The following is a 17,386-nucleotide window of genomic DNA, read 5'->3' as shown; positions in this document are numbered from 1 at the left end:
TTGGAAAGCATTTTTGCTGATTATTCATAGTTATACTTGCAATTGTAGTTGGCAACTTATCCAAGTGGAAGACTGTTGGATTAAGTGAATAAGGTCTTAACTATATTGATATATTCTTAGTAAATAAAAGCAAAGTCGTTTTTTGGTTGCCCTCATAACCATAAATAGCTAGAATTGATATTAGAAGAGAGGTAAAATGATTTGTTAATATATTATATGATTAATATATTAATTAGAAATAGTTAATAATTAATTTTAAGTTAATTACAAATGGTTGGAATTAATTATTTAATTCGGGATTAATTGAATTAATTAAAGATCCGATGGTTGAATTGTAATTGTTCAGAGTTGAGCAAGGAGACAATTCTAGAACCCTCTTAGGGTGGTGGACAATTTTACTAAGATCATGGGGGATACTGAAAGGCTTGTTAAGCTGATAAGTATTACCATATTTGAATAGATAAAAAGTATTGTTTTTTTATTCAAATCTAGGTTTTTCCTTGCACCACCAACACTATAAATAGGACACCAAGGAGTGAAAAAATCGTATATACTCTTTCCAAGAGGCTTATAGCCAAAATTTCTTTCTTCTTCCTCTCTCTCTCTCTCTCTCTCTCTCTCTCTTCATTATATAGTTTCTAGGATTTTGGGTGTGAGCCATTAGAGATGGTCATATTTTTAGTTCTAACTTTCTAAAGATCAAGAAGAGATTCAAGGATATTGTTTACTATAACAATATCAAAGGTATGTAATTAAAAAATGTAGATATCTATTATATGGTTTCTTGTTTTAAGTTTCATAAGTATGTTGCTATTAATGTGTAAGGACTTAGATCCATTGGGTTGCATGTACCCTTAAGTGTTAAGTGATTTTCGCAAGTACATCGATTTTGTAACCTACAAATTCCACCAGATGAGTCATAAAGTTGCAGAATCTATCTCATCCCATCATTCCAACTTCATTTATGGACCAAAACTTGCTAAAATGGCTAGATCTACAAAAAAAAAAAGGAATCATCAAGTTGGAAACTTGAGGACTTACAAATGGTCTAAATACCGATTCCAAGGATGAGGATGAGTGACTTGTTGGATCCTTTCACCAACACCGTATTCTTCCACATTCAAAATGCACCAAAAACACCAAAAATGAGCTTCGAAATTGCATGGGGGCTTGGGTTTAGGGTGGAGATCGATTTCAGAGGATGGAGACAGCCAAATATGGCAGTCCTAAGAGTTAGTGCCCTTAAATAGGATACAAACCCATAGATCTTAGGTTTGCACCAAAATAGCCGCTACGTCATGACAAATACGCAGCCACGTCGTGGCACTATGCAGCTCCGCATTCTAGATCATATTATTGCCACACCATGGGGCCTTAGCCACCATGTCGTAGCCCACGCAAAACCTTCATAAATAATTAATTTGTGAAAGACATTACCTGGAAATTGATGTTACATGGTAAAGGTTATTCCGGAAGATGTTTTCTTTGTGATGTGGTGGTATATTTGGCTTTTCCGGAATAAGTTTATGTTTGGTGAAGATCAACCAAATAAGAGCCATATTTTTGATGATATAGTTTTTATGGCGTTCTAATAGGGTTAAGAAGAGTTTTAGGTGGATTTTGTGGCCCAGAATCCTATTTTAGTCATTATGTAAGGTTTTCTCTTTTTGCCTTCATGAATGTTGTTTGGGTGTTTTTGCCTAGCTCCTTGCTAGTGCTTTTCTAATATATTTTTCTGTCATTCAAATTTTTTTTGAGTTATGTTACAATTGTAATAGGTTTCCATTTTTACACTATAGTGTTTGACCCTTTTTATATTTAAGCAACTAATATCCAGGGTCGGCCATAAGCATATGTAGGGTGTTTGACCGTACAGTGTCCGTGTCGTCATGGGTGCAGAATTTTAATTTGTCACTAATCTTTCGCTAATTTGACCCTTTTCGTTGCAAATCTGAATTTTATGGGTTGACTTTTTAATTTCCGCACATGGTCGTCCAAATCAAACGACCAACAATGCTCATAACATTAATAAATAGTCAATGAGTTTGGGTTCTATAACGGGTGCATGTCAAATTTTTGAAACCGACCAGTCTTGATGTTCATGTCTATAGTCAACAAACATGAAATTGACCCCTAAAATGTAAAAACGATGAAGCCAAAACAAAAAGATATTTAACCTCATATGAATCCAATCGAATAGCAAACCATGTGGTATGTAATTGGGCGAGAGACACTTTCAAGACTTTATACAACAAAACACCAAATTATTGAAAATAACACAACATGGCTTTTCTATATCACACACGAAATAGTAGAAACTCATTACAACTTGTAACATGATTAAACTATATAAACCTTCAAGTCAAAATCATTTCTTGTCAAACCCTATTAGTCAATTGTCGATTACTCAATGTTGGCCAAATGAAGCAACGCATAAACTAACAAACCACAAGTCCTCACCCGGCAAGGTCATATTTGATGCCACATGTCATCAATAATTTTTTATTAAAAGCTCCAAAACTCAAGGTATTTACTTGAGTCAATCGTGGCATAATGTTGGTGTTTAATGAATTTGCGAAAAAAATAAACACATGGGGAACATATGATTAAAGAAACAATAAGACATGAAAATGTTCAAAGACGTTGGATTTGGACTAAGAAAATCTAGTGGTGGGTCCATATGCACCCTAACAACCCTATATCATTTTCCCCTTTTGTGTCCCAATGTTGTGACCGAGTTTCGAAGTTAGATTCTACCATGCCGACTCCGATTCAAGACTTCACGAGTTCAAGATAAGTAGACACACAACCTTTCACACGAGTCTTTCATTTGGGCCTTCTAGGTGCCATGTCATCAAATGTTCCATAGATGATTTTCGAAAATTGGAAAGTTCAATTAAAATGTGGGTGAAATACAGAAAAAAAAAAACCATCTATCAGATAAATCATCCGATTATCTTAATGTTCAAATAAAACCTTATACTATAGTCAAAATACAGAAAAATACAGCAAATTATTCACTTATATTCAAGAAAATCCCACCGCTTATATAGAAAAAGAATGGATTTTAAGAACAAAAAAATCATATAACCCGAAAACTCTAAAAAAATCCACGCAGAAATAAGAATAATCACAGCCAACCATTTTCTTAGCTTCTCACTTAAGACGCAATTGATCAACCCATATTATCATTCTCTAATGGAAAATGACGCCATATCTAAGTCACACTAACGATAAATTTAATCTACAGTAGAACCTCGATAAATTAATACTCGATAAAATTAATAATTTGTCCGGTTCCAACTTGGGACCCGTACAAAATTGGACCTCAATCAATAAAATAATAAAATAATAATTTTTTTGAAATCTTAATGTAAATATATTGGTTCCAGCGAAACTATAAATTAATAATTCCTAAAATATTCTAAAATTCTAGAATTGTCTAGTAAAAATGAATCTATAGTCACTTGTTTTTTTTTGTAAATTTCAAATTTATATTGAATTCATCTTTAAATCTCTCAATTGCACTTAAGAGTTGAGACACTGTATTATCGTATTGCAACAAAAAGTTGTGAAGAGTTATTGCCGTTTGCAATGTTTCTTTCCAAGTGACCGGTTCCAAAGGTACTAAATCATCATCAACTTCATCATCCATTTTGTGCCGAGAATGCATTCCTGTAATCAAGTTCTCAAGCTCATGAATGTCTTCTCTATAATTTACGTCGTTTAAATCATTTGAGTCGGTTGGATTAGTCAAACAAATTTTACAGTGTCGAAAGCAATTTTTTATGGACTTTTGTTTCACATTTCTCCAAGCCAAGACGGCCAAGTTGATGGCATCTAAAAGATTAATCTTTTTTGGAGAAGAAATGTCTAACTCATAACCTTTCAAAATCTTATGATAAAACTTTTTACGATAATACATTTTAAAGGCTCTAATTATCCCTGCATCACATGGTTGAATTTTTGAAGTTATGTTTGGTGGTAGAAAAAACAACTCGATATTTTGCAACCCTTGAATATTTTTTAAATGGGCTGGACAATCATCCACTACCAAGAGAATTTTCCGACCGTGCATTTGATCATCTAGCCAACAAATATATTCTTCGAAAAGCAACCCAGTCATCCATGCTCTTTTGTTGGCACGGTACTCACAATCTTGGCTATTCATGTTGACATTCTAAAAACAACGTGACTTTGCATACTTACCAATGATCCATATGAGAATTTTTTTCCGAGCCATCCACATTGCAATAGATAACAATTGTAAATCTTTCCTTGTCTTGTTTCCTACCTTCCAGTTGTTGTGTTGCAAGTAAATGGTCAACTTGTAACCTATAAAACAAACCTGTTTCATCCATATTAAAAACATATTTCATTGAAAATTGATTATTTTTTTCCCTTATAGACTCCAATTTATTCTCCATGTCATGTGTGTCGACTAAACCACTTTCTCCGAATCGGTGATACGATTTGAAACCATGCCTTAACTTGAATTTCTCAAGCCAACCCTGTGGAAGATTATGCTCAAAAGAATCATGTGTATGCAAAAGCTTCAATGTCTCAACCGCCTTCTCTATGATTAACTCTCCTGTTATATCCACACGCTTATGATGTTGGAGAAACCATTCATAAACAACTTTCTGCATGTTCGGATACTTGGTTGCTTTCCGACGCTTGGAAGATCCATCTTTGTCAAAGTTAGCCGATAGGAACTTTGATGATCTCTTAAGAGTGTTTGATATTGTTCATCGACTAACTCTAAAATCGAAAGTTTTGTCAGCCCACTTCACCAAATCTTGTTGAGTGCATTCTTGGTGATCTCTCTAATACTCGTATAATAGTTTTCGTTGTTGATTGGTCATCATTGATTTTTTTAACACCTTTTAGTTTAGAAGTCATAGTTGATGTGATTTTAAAATTTATCCTTATACATTTTATAGTGATCAATCCAGATCTATGTACATTGAACTTGATAAGTTCATTAATGTACATGAGAATTTTGAAGGTCATTGTTTCTGTTTTATTCAAATAAGTAAAGTGAACGGACATAGAAATTTTGAAGGTTGATGCATTAATTTGAGAGTTGCTCACAAATATATGTCAACTCTTTAAATTAATAATTTATTCATTTATCGATATAATAATATCTTGCTAAATTAATAAAATATTTTAGTCCCAACATTATTAATTTATAGAGGTTTTAGGGTTTAGGGTTCTCTTAACAAAGTTTATTGTAGTTGGCAATTCTCCCTAATAAATAAAAATAATTTTACCGCTTATCATTCTCTTATGTATTATTTCAAATGTCATTTTGTGTTTTTTTTTTCATTTTATTAAATTTCATATAATACTTAAATGTAATAAATTTAATAATAAATGTATATTCAATTTATTAATGCAACTTTTCTTATATCTTTTAAATTGAATCTAATTATTTTAGTTGTTTATTTATTTAATTTATTAGTTTAAATTTAAAAGATAAATAAGCATTTCAATTTTAATGATTAATATTTTACTTTTTTTTCTTATAAATTTATTTTTTCTAAATTATAAGATTTTCATGTTTGTTTATTTTTTTAAATAAATTTATATTATATATAAATGTCGCAACTAGTTTATCTAATAAAATATACTCCGAACATTTATTGGTGCCCATTAATTCCATTTAGCAGAGTTTTCGCCTCCCAATAACAACTCATCGTCAATGAATTTATGTTAGAAATTATCCATTCTGATGTTTTATCAATTTTTTCTAATTTGCTTCAAGTCTAAAAAATGAAGAGAATAGACATCACATTGGTGTGAAAAAGATAAAAACAGAAGGTAGGATATAAATAGAGTAAGGTGGGTGGAACCATAAAAGCTTGGTGGCGTATACAAGTTTCTGTGGGCATATATTCACTTTTTAGTTTTTACTCAGAAGGTGAGTCCCCACGCATTTCCCCACAAATTTGGGCTTTTGGACCCACTTTATTTTTTTTATTCAAATGTAAATAATTAGTTAAAATCAATAAAATCCAAATAAAAAGTTGGAATTTGTCACGTTACTTTTGGTAAACTGTTATTGAAGTAATACAAGTTCTTTTTTTCTTTTTTTTTTTTTTTCATATAAATCCATGAAAAAGTTTGCGGATATCTTTGGTAGTGTTCATATAAAACTTTCGAGAGGAGCTTTTTAGTTTTTATTTTAAAAAAATTAAAGATCCAAAAGATACTTCGATTAGCTTTTGAAAATTTTTAATTTTTCAGAGATTAGAGTTTTTTTTTTTTTTTTTTTTTTTTTTTTGAAGTTTTTAGTTTTTAGTTTATGTAAATTTACACATATAAAAACTAACCATTTTTGCCAATATTTTTATATAAATACAATATACAATTTACAACTCTAACTACCAAATACTAACTTTCAGCTTCAAGCTACAAATTAATTTTATCAATCACGCTTGTAATTCAAAACCATTAGTAATGGCAGTATAGACATTGAACATGCCAAAAAAAAAGTAAAAATATAAATATATTTAAGAAATTATTTTGTGAATTGGTTTAAAATATATATAGTTTTAATTTGTGTGTTTTGATTTTTAACTTGATATTGATCAAAGTTATTGTTATATTTGTTCATTAAATTGGAATTTGTAATTTTGATTAATATGTATGTTATTTGTTTTTTTTTCCTTTTTAATTTGTGAATCCGCTCTTGTTTAAGTGATTCATTGATGTTTCGTATTACTAGGTGTGAGACTCATGTATTATATGAGTGTATTTAAAAAAAATTAAATATGAAATTTTAACAATTTGAAAATTTTGAATTTATAAAAAATATGAGAAAAATTTTGAATTATAAAAATTAATGAGGTTTTAATGTATTGAATACATTACATATATAAACCATTTTCTAATAAGTACCTTACATATATATTACCTTACATATTAAATGTGGAATTTTAATTTAATAAAATGAAAAATACAATAAAATGACAAGCGTAAAATAAAAAATTCAAAAATTCTAGAAAATGTTATGTGTCTAAAAAAAGAAGAAAAAAACATGTAACAAAAAGTTCTTTATTTATTAGAAATGATGTTTTATGGTTTGTTTAGGTAATGTTTGCTTCCTTTGGTCTCACACGATTTACATCTAATATATATAAAATGTTATTTAGAATCTTTCCACATTAAACTTACTTATTTGAAATGCAATATCTATATAAATTTATAATATTGACTTTATCTAGTTGTGAGACATATATAGTACACATGTTGATTAAATAATAGTTAAATATAAACATTAAGCATTTAGTAAAATTTAGAAATAAAAATAGTTGTGAGACTCGCGACTACACGAGTTGATTAAAAAAGAGTTAAATATAAACATTAAACATTTTTAAAGTATCAATTCAAAATAAATATGACCGAAATGATAAATAACTAAGCAAAAGATAAAGTAATTACATAGGTGGTCTAATAATGGTAACTTTCTTATTTATCACATGTGTGTCTAACCACAACCACATATATAGACTTAGTCTTAGTCAAATTAACATACCTAGTCATGTGCTTGTATTTAGGATTCATTTGTATCTCTCTGTATATATACTCATCTCATGTAAATGTTAAGAACATTGAATATACAAAAAGAACTTTTCAGTATTCATTGCTTACATCATATCCAGAGCTAGTATTTTTTTTCTCTGTCACTTTCTTCTCACCCATGGCCAATAACAATCAACATATTCTTGGTCTTGCTACCAACTCTTCCTTCTAAATTCCTTCAATTAACATCAAATTGGAGACTGAGAATTATTGTCTATGGTGCACCACGATTGTATTTTCCCTCGAGTCCTTCGTCTTAGCCCCAAATCCCCATGCTGAAACCCACCCTATCACTCCTCCCACCACCGAACCCAACCCTGATTTTTAATTGTTGAAGAAAAGAGATTTATTCGTTCTATTGTGGCTTAGATCCACCTTATATGAGCGTGCGTTAGCCATCGTTGCTTGCACTACCACCTCTCACTCTTCTTGGATCACTATTGAGCAAACGTTTCAGGCCCAAACTAAGTCTCATCGCGTGTCTATGAAGCTCAAGCTTCAAATCCTTTCCTAAGGATTCATGACCATGCTAGAATATTTCGAGCAAATTAAAACAAACCATCGCGAACTCCCTGGCGGAAAACCTTCACCTAATTTCCAATGAAGATTTAGTTAGGCATATCCTTAGTGGCCTTGATTCCTCTTATAGTCCCTTCACTGCCGCATATATGGTTAAAGATGATGCATCTAACGTTGATGACCTAATTAGTCTTCTTCTTCAAGAAGAAGCAAGAATAGAACAAGAGCACAATCGACAGTTTGTTCTTCCTTCTCCAGCTCCTAACTTTTCCATCCCAATTGCTCTGAATGTTCATCGCACGTAACTATGTCCACATGCCTCCGGTTTAACTTCTTCATCCACCAATTCACCAGGATCCCGTTCTACTGATCCCAGAAGACATCGACCACACTGTCAATTTTGTAATAAGCGAGGTCATGAAGCAGTGGACCATTGGAAACGATCCAGCCTAGTGGACTATCCATCTCGTAGGCCCAATCCCTGTAATCTACAGTCTCGTCAAGCCCACTTTGTCGAACAATCCAATTCGTCTAACACAATTGATCCAAATTGGTACTTTGATATCGGTGCCACCGACCACGTTACACGAGATTTCCAAAACATGACCATTGTTGATGACTATCAAGGCATTTACAAGCTTCAAGACGGGAATGGTAAAAAAAAAAAAATTATTTCGCATATTGGCTCATTTGCTCTGCACAACCTTCATCTGCCTTTTGTTCTTGTTGTCCCACAAATCACCAAACGTCTCCTTAGTGTTTCTAAAATGAGTTCAAACAACGATGTCTATTTACAATTTTATCGTACTCGTTGTTTTTTCAAGTCATTGCAAGGAAAAACTCTTCTAACCAGGGACGTTAAAGATGGTCTTTATCGTGTTCCATCCCCCCTAAATAAATTACCAAATAAATCTCCTCATATTATGGAACTTTCTGGAGTTCGTACTTCCCTTCATGGCTGGCACAAGAGACTTGCTCACCCCCACACTCCTCTTCTAAAGCATCTTTTGTATTCCTTCAAGTTTCCAACTTCATCAAAGCACTTCCCAACTGTCTATGAGTCTACCACCATTTTCCTTTAAGTAATTCTCATGTTACTTCACTAAAACCTTTTTATTTGCTTTATTGTGATGTATGGGGACCCTCTCTGTATTTTTTATTGATGAATGCACCATATTTATGTGGATTTATTTCTATCTCACAAATTTGAAGTGCTTCCAACTTTTATAAAATTTCATCAAATGATCAAAACACAATTTCAAACTACCATCAAGAGCCTTCAATCCGATTGGGGAGAAAAATATCGTAGTGTTTCCACATATCTCACCCAACATGGCATTGAACATCGTGTTTCTTGTCCTCATACTCAGGATCACAATGGGGCAATCGAGAGGCGGAATCAAGTGATCATAGAGAAATGCCTCACTCTTCTTATGCACTCCTTTCTTCATCATGTCTTCTGGGAGCATGCCTTTAAAACAATGACTTATCTCCACAATCGCACCATAACCCCTATTCTCCAATTCCAATCAACTAACCAAAAATTATATGCTAAAGCTCCTGAATATGCATTTCTCAAAACCTTTGTTTGCCTCTATTATCCCTTTCTACGCCCTTATAACCAACATAAAATCGATTTCCGGTCATTACCTAGTGTCTTTATTGGTTACAGTGCTTCTCATAAAGGTTATTTGTGCTACCATGAACCCTCCTCTCGAATCTACATTGCCTGGCATGTAGTCTTCAACGAAGAAGTTTTCCCGTTTTCATGTCTCGTCTATCTCTCCTCCTGTACTCTCATCACCTCTACCAAGTTTTGATGTTACCCCAACGATTCTCACATTAGCCACTAATTTACCATCTTCTTCACCACCCCAAACTCCTAGACCAAGTGTTTGTCTTCCCTTAGTGTAAGGTTCGAAGTATATAGTGAGGTGTCGAAGTACATTTAGGCTTGGGTAGTGTCGATGTCGAAGTCATGCACTTCGAATGTATGTATTATGTAACGCAGTTTTAGAGGTTGAAGCTCAAATGTTAAGCCCTTATGTATTTTTTGTATGCGTCTGTATCACCCTATAATAGGGTAAGTATAGGAGTCGAGAGTAAGCTTTTGAGCTTTTGTGATTTTACTCTCTTGTCTTCTTGTAGTTGTTCAAACGCAATCAACGAGCCAAACCGAATTTATTTACATATGTGTTCTTAAATCTTTTTGTTCTTGATTTTGTTCTTAATACTTGATTCAAACGAACTACATTTGGTATCAAAGCAGGATACAATCAATCATTTTTGGTTTTCTCATCTTTTTCAAAAGTTATGAATCGTTCTTTCCGATTCAATAGATTTCTGCACTTTTGATTAAGAGAACTAGTTTTATTTGAGTGATTTGTTACGATTCTACAATCGTTTGATTAATCGAGTGTTTTCTGAACATTTTCTGAAAGATTTATCCATTAGATCTCCTTTTCTGAATCTTTTCGTCATTTCAGTCCGTACAACAATGGCGAATTTCAACATTAACACAATGTCTAGCTTTTCTCATCTGCTTGGATCTTCCACTAAGATTCCAAAGCATATTCCAAATTACTAAGAGCAATGGGTAGATCGCATGGAAGATTACCTCAACAAGATCGACGAGGATCTATGGTGTTGTGTTATGAGTGGAAGTTACCGTTTAGGAAGGCTAGAACAAATTAGAACAACATGTTCTTCTGCTGATGTTGCCTTGCAAGCTGAAAAACAAAAAGCTAATGACAAAAAGTGTCTTCGTGAACTTTGTGATGCTCTTCCACCAGTTATTTACAATTTTGTCCTAGGTTGCAAAACTGCTAAAGAGATCTGGGATACTTTGAAGGAAAAATATCAACGAAGTGAGAAAACGAAGAAGAGCTCGGTGAAATAGTGAATTCAAGCAAAAGGAAAGTGAAACCATCGAACTCTACTACGAACACTTGAATGAGTTGATATTCAAGTGTAATCGCTATGTGTTAACACACTGTCGCGCACGTATTAAACAAATAAATTTATCGCTACTTGGAATGCACTAAAAATATAGCACAGGAAAACAGGGTCGAATCCTCAGGGACACAGCCTAATGGTCAATGCCTTTTTGCATCAGGCACATCTAGTCAAAACAAAAATTATAAAAGGGGGGGTTTTGATTAAACTAAAAACTAAAAATGCAGTGATATTAAATGAAACGAAAATCGATAATAAAAATAATTCCAGTTCTGCTGTGACTTTCCCAATCATGCAACTGATCCAGATCTGATTATTTGAGATGCATTCTATTTAAGCTAGTACTGAGAAAAACTAATAAGCTCTAGTAGTTTCTCTTTAACCTAAACAAGTTAATCAAAACAAGCTCTTCAATTAACCCTAACTTTTTACTGTCTAATCAAACAAGTTCTTAATTAAGATTAGAAAAGTTGCATTAAGTTCTTTGTAAAATTCCCAGCAATACCCAATACTTCTCACAAGCTCGGAAGTGTAAATATATGATTTTTACAGTTTATATGAGAGTTAAATCCCAAAACGGAACCAATCTGATACTTCTTACTTTTAGTAGTTGAGAAGAAAAATTACAGATTCTATTAACGAATTAACTGGAATGATAAAACCCTAGCTAGGTGATCAGACTAACAAGAATTAAAATCAAGCATTCATTAAGAACAAAACTGAAGAATCTAGATAGAAACACAAATCAAAAAACTGATCTAATGATCAATCACATGAAAAGTACTTGCCTTTGCAAAACTGAAAACTAAGGTTTTAGCCATACATGGCTAAAATCTGATAAAAACAAATGAAAAGAGACATCAACAACTAATCATACTAATTTACTTGAAGGAGATGATCCACGGTCTTTAGATCTTCAGAAATTGTTGAAATCGGAGAAGAAACACCTCCAAAATCGTATTTTTGTCGTCTGGTACCTATGGAATCGCCAAGTTAGGTTACTGGAATGCTATCAGGGTCTATTTATATGTCCAACAACAAAAACGATGCGCATGCGATCACATGGGCACAACCTGCGATCGTAGGTTTTGAAAAAAACACGTCTCGTGCCTTTTTAATGAAGTAGGATGCTATTTTGGCACTTTTTGGCCAACCTGCGATCGCATGTACACAACCTGTGATCGCAGGTTTTCATTTTTCACTTCTGGATGATTTTTGGCACTAAACAACCTTGAATCCATGCTGCGACCTAACCTGCGATCGCATAAAGGTTCCATGCGATCTCATAAAGGCAACATGTGATTGCATGTTTTGCCTAAGATGTCCGAAATTTCGTCTACTTTCCAAATCATTTTGAATCACGTCAATTGGAGTTACGGTTCTTGATGGCTACAATACTGACAAGGGGTCAAATCTGCCAGCAACATCCTTTAACTTTAGATTGCAAATTCTATCTTCGTGTGATCAATTTGATCAGATGTTTATTGATCAAAGCATCTTCCAATCATTCCTCAGCATATCCCATAAGTTCCAAGCTCCATTTTAAGCTCCAAACGCGCATCCAATTGCTCCCAAAGCACTACTCCACTCGAACTATCTAAAATTGACATAGAAACATGAGCCGTACGAGAATTCTAACGAAAGACATGAGCTGAAAATTATTTAAACAAATGACATGAAAATGTACAAAATATGATGCTAAAATTATAATAAAAACTACCCTATAAGATGAATGAAATGGCATCTAACACTATGGAGTTACACGCTCAACTCTCGAATACAATCTCACATTTCTGATTGGGTTACGAAAATAGTGGAGGAATATAAGCTTGATGATAAAAACTCAGCAAAGCTTCGATGGCTATTCACTGGAATACTTTTATAATATGCTAAAAGATCATGAGAGCGAAATCAATGAGATAGATGAAGAAGGGAAGATGAATCTGGGAGGTCTACTGGCCTTGACGTCGAAGGTGTCGGTGAAGGATTTTGAGATCGAGGTTGCTAAGCAAGCTGGTTATGAAGATGAAGGATTCTTTATGAATTCGGAGGATGAGGTTGTGGCTTACTATTCTAACAATAAAGTGAAAAAGTTGTTTAAGAAGCCTTTCAATCCAAAATAAAAAAAAACAACAATGAATTCAAGGGAAACACCTCATTTGGGAAAGGAACTAGAGTGGAGTCGAAGGAATAGAAGAAAGAGATCAAGATTGTTGTTGAGAAGGATGATAAGAAGTTGAAAGCAGATTTTGGGTTCGATTGCAGTTACTGTAATGGTATGAACCATCTGGCAGTAGATTGCATGCTGAGAAAGAGAGAGGAGAAGAAGGAGAGAGTTAAGGATGAGGTACATTATGTCAATAGGTTAGAAGAGGTGAGAGCTAAAACAAAAGGGCTGTCTCTGGTTGCGAAGGGTGGTGTTGAAGGGGATGGAACCTACTAGATTTGGTCTTCTAGTTCCGACGATGAAGAAATGAGAAACCCCACCCATGTTGCAATGTATGCAAGATTCAAAAAGGGCAATTCAAAAGAGCAAAACTTTACTGGAAAATGCTTCGTGTCAACAAGAGCAGACAAATATCCTATGACATCTAAGGTATGTACTCTTCTTGAATCTTTTAACATTACTTCAAGTTCTTATCTTACTGTTTTATCTGATTTTCATGATACTCTCTTATATTAATGATATGCTAATCTCTGTTAGTAGAGAAGCTGAGCGATCATAAACTTTGTTGCTAGATACTAAAAAACACTTGGAGTCTAAGAGAAATTGAATAGATAGTCTAGAGCTACAACTGAATAATATTACTTTAGATAGGGATTCGGTTAGGGCAGAAAATGTTATGTTCATGAAACAACGAAATATTTATTGTAACAGTGCTAAAAGAATGTATGTAAAATTAACTGAACTTCATGATTCGTCTGAAATATGCAAAGAGCAACATAGGAAGTTATTGACTTGCATGGTTTACGAAAGAGAGAAAATAGATACAACTTCTTATGACTGTGAAAATTAAATCTCAGAATTCGATAAAGTCCCTAATGATTCTTATGCTTATGGAATTGTTAGCATTGTTGAATGTTTTAATGCTAATGAATTTATGCATATTGTGAATGAGATTCTTAGTAAAACTAAACAAATCAAAATTTTGAACATGACTGTGACTAAGACTTTAGACTCTCAAAAAAATTTTGTTGATATCGAAGATGATGCTGACAATATCAGTGAAATTGAGGAAGAGGAAACTGTTGATTGTTCTCAATTATCTGCCATTGATGTCACTTCAATGGCCAAATGCAAAGAAATTTGTCATGATTCAATGGATAAGGTTAACATTGATCAATCCTCTACATCGAAAATTCATGAATATAGCCAGGTGGCTGTCGAAGACTGTGAGACTGATAGTGACGAGGATGACATTTCGATTGAAAAAACTATTCCCTGAGTTTTTGTCGAACAAGTTTATAAGGAAACAAAATAGTTCAAAAAGGTGATGAAAGAAAAGGGTCCTCATTATCTTGAATCCAACTCTGTTGTCTATCCGAATTTCAAATGCATCGATGAAGTTATGTTCCTAAATTAAGTATCTGTTGCCACTGGAAATAGTGACAAAGTGAATCCTGAAATCAACAAAATTGTTAAGGAAGACAACAAAGCAACAAAAAAAGAAGGGTTCTTTTCTAATCAAAGCACAGTTGAAAATACCCTAAACAAGAACTTAACAACTTTTCAAAGAAAAAAACCGAAACGAGTTTGGGAAGTTAAATCTGAAAAATCAAAAGTTGATAATCAAACAAATGAACCAATTTCAAAAACTAAGAAAACAAAAGCATAAATTTTCAATGATAATGTTCAAAAGGTTGCAAAAGAGGAAGGTGTTTTGATGTCAAAATCACGAAACAAAGTCTATTGGAGAAATGTCAAAACTTTTCAAAAACAAAATGTTTTTAAGAAAAAACCATCTGAACAAGTTAAGACATTTTCTCAAAATAATACCACTCCAAAGCAAAATGATTTTCCAAAGGGTTAATCTAATGTTCACTATGATGAAACCTTTGCCCCTGTCGCAAGACTTAAGGTTGTTTGAATATTTCTTGCATATGCAGCACAAAAAGACATTGATGTGTACAAAAAATGGATGTCAAATGTGCTTTTCTCAATGGAGTCTTAGAAGAAAATGTTTATGTCAAACAACCACCAGGTTTTCAAAATGAAAAATGTAACGCTCAGTTCCCAAGGTACTGTTTTTATATTGTTGGTTGCGTAAATATTTCGTTTGGGCTTTGAAGTTTTGGGATTTATATTTCATTTTGGGCTTAGGGGGGTGTCATACGCTGGGCGTACTAATGGAGGTTGGACATGTGTAACATCCGGATTTCCAGGTATCATAATTTAAGTATTTATTTTTGAGTTAAGAAGAGGGACTCGCCTAGTTGACGCCTAAACTCGTCGAGTAGGATAGCGAATGATGACTCAGATTAATGAGTGGACTCGACGAGTCAGCAAGTCGACTCGACGAGTCCGCGCTATGGACAGAAACCCTAAATCTTTGGGCCTACGCCCTATTCAAGGATCCTTATGGCTTTCATTTGCGGCCACACACACACTTGAGAAACCCAAACGAACCAGAGAGTGAGGGAAGGAGCTAATTTCATCACCATTAGTGCATTCTTGCAAGAAGGAAGGAGGAGATTCAAGCTAGGCTGATTGAGGAGCTCAGATATACTATCACTTCATCAAAGGTTGCTGTTTGAGGTATGAATCCATGCCTATTTTCATGTATATAGTAGATCTCATGAATCTAGGGTTTCTTTACCCCTTTATTTAGTTGGAATATGGAGCATGTGGAGTCCCATTGAGGAATAGACCTTAGATTTGGACCTTGAGAGGTCCACAGTGTCCCAATCATTCAGCTTTATGCAGTCCCATAAGAGTTTGACTCTAGGTTACCATTATAAGAGTTATTTCATTAAATAGAGCCATGTGTGTGATGCATGAAAATAAAGATGGGACCTTTACGTTACTTTTGGGTGTTAGAAGGTCAGATCTACAAGTTAGAGAAACAGATCTGACCTCAGAAGTTCGTTTAAGCATTTCCATGGAGGAAACTCGTCGAGTCCATGGAAGGACTCGATGAGTCGGATCGGGTTGCTTTGCGATTCATGATCAGTGGTAACCCGTCGAGTGAAATGTTAACTCGACGAGTCGAGTGAGGCCTTGGGAGGATTCAGAGAACACGCATGGACTCGCCGAGTCACCCGATTGCACTCGACGAGTTTGGTCAAAGTTGGAACGTTGACTGGAGTTAACTTTCGTTGACTTTTAGGGTTTGGTCAACAATTGGACATTTGGACCATTGGAGGGGTAAAATGGTCTTTTCCCCTTCTGTGAGATTATAGGAAGGGATTAGTCTAGCCTTTGAGAATCATTGTTAATTAGAGGTAAATTACTTTATGTGATTAGGCGGAGGCTAGATAAGTATTTCGAGTTTAAGACTTTCAAAGATTACCCGAGGTGAGTCTTCTCACTATACATTACCATGAATGGTATCTATGTGCAGACCGGAGGGTCTTATGTGTATGTGTATGGTTGAGATTTATGTGCATTGTGTTATATGTATGCTATGTGTTATACAGACCGGACCAGAGGGTCCAACGACTCACGAGGCCAAAGGGTCCTCGATCAGACCGGACCGAAGGGTGCAATGAGTTAGACCGGACCGGAAGGTCCAAGGAGCTACGGGACTGGAGGGTCCCGCTGAGACAAATTCACCGGAGGGTCATACCGATTTATAGCCTCGAGTGGCTTATGTGTTGTATGCGTATTTTGGGGAACTCCCTAAGCATTTATGCTTACCGTGTTATGTGATATGTGTTTCAGGTACTAGAGAGGATCGCGGGAAGGCGCCGACATGATTTGTATACACTGATAGAGGACTTTGTATTTTAGATTCTGGGATATGTTTTACCGTGATAACATTAGATACACTTGAGTTTTGAGATGATTTGTATGAGACATGTTATGTTGAAAAATGAAATTTTGTTTTAAATTTTAACGTCGTTACAAGTTGGTATCAGAGCCTTGGTTTGAGGGATTAGGATGCACCTCCGGGCGTATCTGAATTCAAACTGAGGATTTGAGAAAAACTTTCATAAAATAAACACTTTTTCAAAAAAAAAAAGAGTAAAAGATTTTGAGAAAAGCAAAAAGGAGCAGTGTGTACGATCAGCCAGCGCCCGAACGGTGATTTCCCAAAATACCCTTACATTATGTGTTATGAGATATTATGTGAAGTGCTATGCATGCTAGAGTAGGCTAGGT

At 34.3% G+C, this 17,386-nt stretch overlaps 1 pseudogene; it reads right to left on the bottom strand.

Annotated features, from left to right (window-relative positions):
- Positions 1 to 3,463: 3,463 nt before the first annotated feature.
- Positions 3,464 to 4,868, bottom strand: LOC145067119 (CENP-B homolog protein 2-like; annotated as a pseudogene).
- Positions 4,869 to 17,386: the final 12,518 nt, after the last annotated feature.

The sequence above is a fragment of the Lactuca serriola genome, chromosome 8, assembly GCF_051521515.1.
Source record: "Lactuca serriola cultivar US96UC23 chromosome 8, Lser_US96UC23_V15, whole genome shotgun sequence".
NCBI lineage: Eukaryota > Viridiplantae > Streptophyta > Magnoliopsida > Asterales > Asteraceae > Lactuca > Lactuca serriola.
This window is presented reverse-complemented; position numbering and strand designations above follow the sequence as displayed.